This window comes from Vicia villosa, linkage group LG5 (genome assembly GCF_029867415.1).
Source record: "Vicia villosa cultivar HV-30 ecotype Madison, WI linkage group LG5, Vvil1.0, whole genome shotgun sequence".
Lineage (NCBI taxonomy): Eukaryota > Viridiplantae > Streptophyta > Magnoliopsida > Fabales > Fabaceae > Vicia > Vicia villosa.
In genome coordinates this window covers 65969142-65973042 of record NC_081184.1, presented here as the reverse complement: position 1 = coordinate 65973042, position 3901 = coordinate 65969142, and positions in this window count along the sequence as shown.

The following is a 3901-nucleotide window of genomic DNA, read 5'->3' as shown; positions in this document are numbered from 1 at the left end:
AAAGTGTGGGGCTGCTTTTATAGGGCAAGTGTGAGGTGAATGAGATGCTTTTTCTGAATGTGGAGCTTGGACTATGTAATTATAGCAACTTTTCATTTTTATGAATGTGGGACTTGAACCCTTAATGCACAAGTTATGTGTAATTGCAGTAAACTGAATATATGCCTTATGCATGCAGCCTTTGCATGGCCATATGAGGTAATGTAAGGATTGATGAGCGATAGGCACTGCACATATGCTGCAGCATTTTCAACCCTTATGCCAGGGATAAAGTGCCTACAATGTCCTCTTTGCTCAACTTAGGCCGTGTCACCAACTTTAGAAACGCGCAATTCCTTCTCCGATCCATTAATTAATCTAATCATGGTATCAATGTAAAGAGGAGATGGAACTGAGGAATTATAGTGTCGTTGGACTCTTGGAATAAGGCTTGTAACTCACTTAAAATCACACTCAAAGATGGCAATGTATGGCTGCCTCCACCCCCGTGCGTGCCTTGGTTTTGTGCCCCAGATGCTAGTGCAGATATACACTCTCCAAGTGCATGACTTCGGACATCTCTTGCCAGCTCAATGCGTGCTCAAAACTGATGAGACCGGACTCAATGGATAGGGAACATGGCAAGGAGTGCTTTAAGCTCAAGCTTGGTCAAAATGGGGCCTTGCGGAAGGAGAACATTGAACCTGAATTCAGCCCACCACGTGTTTGTGGAATTGACGCGCGTGTGCCTTAGCTTAGCCCCAAGAACTTAGGTGAAACATGACTAGACGAGGACATGGCTTTGTGACTTTATATCTCGCTCACTATATACTTGAAATCTATCATCCATGGCTCATTAGAGAGAACACATGGCAAGGAGTAGATACACACCACTCTTGAATCAAATGGCTGTTTCTATTTCCTTAAATATGGACCTGAAGATAGCCCACCACGTGTTTGATAAATTGTTCACGCGTGCCCCCGGATTTGTGCCCAGCAACATGACTTGCACAAGTGTAATTCTTCAAACTTCTCTCCCTCGTATCTTTCTATTCACACCTCTTTTGACAAAATTTCCAACTACAATATTGTAGAGGGCTATGAAATGAACATTCTTGGTATTGACCTTGTCTTGAATTGAGGCCTAGAAGTGCGTGTAAGCTGGGGTCAAAGTCAGCTGCTTGACAAGTTTCAAACTCTCAAAATTTTTCTAAGTATGGAATATGGTTTCCATGTGATTCTTCCAACTTTCTCGTCTTTTATCTCTTTAGCCAAGCTTCGAATGAGAAAACTCCCAACTAGAGAATTGTAGAGGACCATGATTTGAGCAACTTTCATGTTGAGACTCTCCTGAAAAAAAGTCTTGAGATGCGTGCAATATTTGCATGAAGTGAGCTAGTCAACCAAATTTCCAACTTTCCAAATATTTTCCTAAGTATAGAACTTGCCTTTTATGGACATTTCATTTTTCAACTAATTTCCATATTTGGTAACCTTTTGCATTTTCTTGATTTTATTCTTTCCCGTTGACTTTCTTTGACCGATTTTCCACCAAAAGTCGATATTTGACAGTCGACTCTGATTTTGGTCAAAAAGTCGATTTTCTGATTCTTCCGACTATTGATGAAATTCCCGATTAAATCTCTCCCAATCAAATCCAGTCAAACAAACCCATCCACACAGTCAGTATGAGAAGTTTTCCGCACACAGAAGCCACTTCTGATTAAATGTTGACCAGAAAGTCAACTGGTCGACTTTGGTCAAAGAAACCCTGATTTAAAGAACCAGATGATTTACAAGCCTGTACCCTCTAATCAGCGCCCTGATTCGAAGCAGAGAGACACCCCGATCCAGGAGGACTTCAATGAACCTAGGGCCACATGATCATACCTCAGTTTTCTCATTCTCTGATCATACTTCTTTGCAATGGAGCTTTTTCTTGCTGGCCCTTAAATGACGCCTATGATATGAATGCATGGGTATGAATTATGACCTAAGTGATGTATGTACATGAATGAAAAGCCTAAGCCAGTTAGAAGTTAAAGGGTAGGACAAATTTGGGGTATGACAGCTGCCCCTATTTAATCGTCTTAAACCTGAAGGTGAGATTGGCGTTAGCCTTTCGAACATTCGAGGTAGAAGAAGATTAAATACCAAAGTACCAAAAATTTGTCCCAAAGAGAAGATGGTGTAAATGTTATCCTTATTTTTGTTTTTGCTTTGATATCTGCTGGGGAAAGAGAATTTTTGTTCTTTCTGATGGAAATATTTACAGTGAGCAGTTGGAAGAAGGGTGATAGCTTGTAACGTAGCCCAAGGTGCCAATACAAGGTTCCCAAAAGAAGTGTTTCATGAAACAATGACTGAAAAGAAATAGATCTCGTGCGATTTACGACTCAACGTCAGGACTGAAAGGAATGAGATCTCGTGGCGATCTATGACTCAACATCGAAAGAAGATCTCGTGGCGATCAACTTGTCAACAGAAGAAAAAGGAATAAGATCTCGTGGCGATCTTATGACTCAACATCGAAAGAAAATCTCGTGCGATTTTCCACACTTTGAAAGGAATAAGATCTCGTGGCGATCTTATGACTCAACATCGAAAGAAAATCTCGTGCGATTTTCCACACTTTGGAAAGGGATAAGATCTCGTGGCGATCTTATGACTCAACATCGAAAGAAAATCTCGTGCGATTTTCCACACTTTGGAAAGGAATAAGATCTCGTGGCGATCTTATGACTCAACATCGAAAGAAAATCTCGTGCGATTTTCCACACTTTGGAAAGGGATAAGATCTCGTGGCGATCCATGACTCAACATCGACTCGACCTCGAGGGACAAAAGAAGACATTGTGTCGGACACTCATCAGGGACTGAGGATACCTCGTACCGGCACCGTGGTTGGAAGTGTTTGTAGTATGATAGCAGATATCAGACAAAGTTTGTGCAGGTAACAACTTGAGGATGGGTCATTGTTCTGATTCAACATTGACTCCTATTATCTGGCTTATGCTTTGTATGCATGTTTGAGTTTTTACGGCGTAATGATCCATTGTAATGGATATGCTACGCTTTTGAGGATGCAATGCCGTATGCAATGGATTCTATATGCAAAGAGTGCCAAATAAAGGCACTGGTGGAACAGAAGAGTAGGATCACTGGGGTCCGTTGCCTGTGATCTTGAACCATCATCGTGAATTGATGTTGGAACCCTACAGTACCAAAGATTATTGGTGACTGCGTTGAGGGTTGGAACATAGCCCTGCTGGGGATTAAACGATTTTGCTTGACTTTCCTTACATCCTAAGCTGCTTGGGGAATCACGAGTTTTGAGAGACCACTCTTCGTCTGCCATGTGGGAGAGGGATATGGACCTTTTCAGGTGCCCCATGCTTACCAGTACTGATGAGTTATACTCTGGAACTTTCACGTGGGATGATGATGACCTTGGTGACACATCATGAGCCAAGATGATGGCTAGAACCTGCAACCTGCACAGAAAACAACGTTTGGATGCAAATGGTGCCCCCTTAGAACACTTTTATGTTTATGTAACATCCTGTTTTGTTTTGATTTTGTGATTGTTGCCCCCATGTTCTCAATGCAATGTTTAATAGCGAATTAAATCACACCTCGCATGCGTAAAATGAAAAGAAGGAAAGAAAGCTTTTGCATCAAAAGATTATTTCATTGATGGAATGCCTGTGAACAGGCTTCTGTACAAGGAAGCAACTCCTAAATGAGGTAGTTGCGAAAAAGAAAATAGAATGCAAAGAGCGAAATGGCAAAGAGAAATGCTCGGATTTCCACTAAAACTGATATTGCTACAGTTCCCATATCCTCGATCCTCTCAATGCTTTGCTTCAGAAGGGTAGTGGTTGGATTGATCTGTCCGTTCTGCCAAGGACGTATAGTGGTC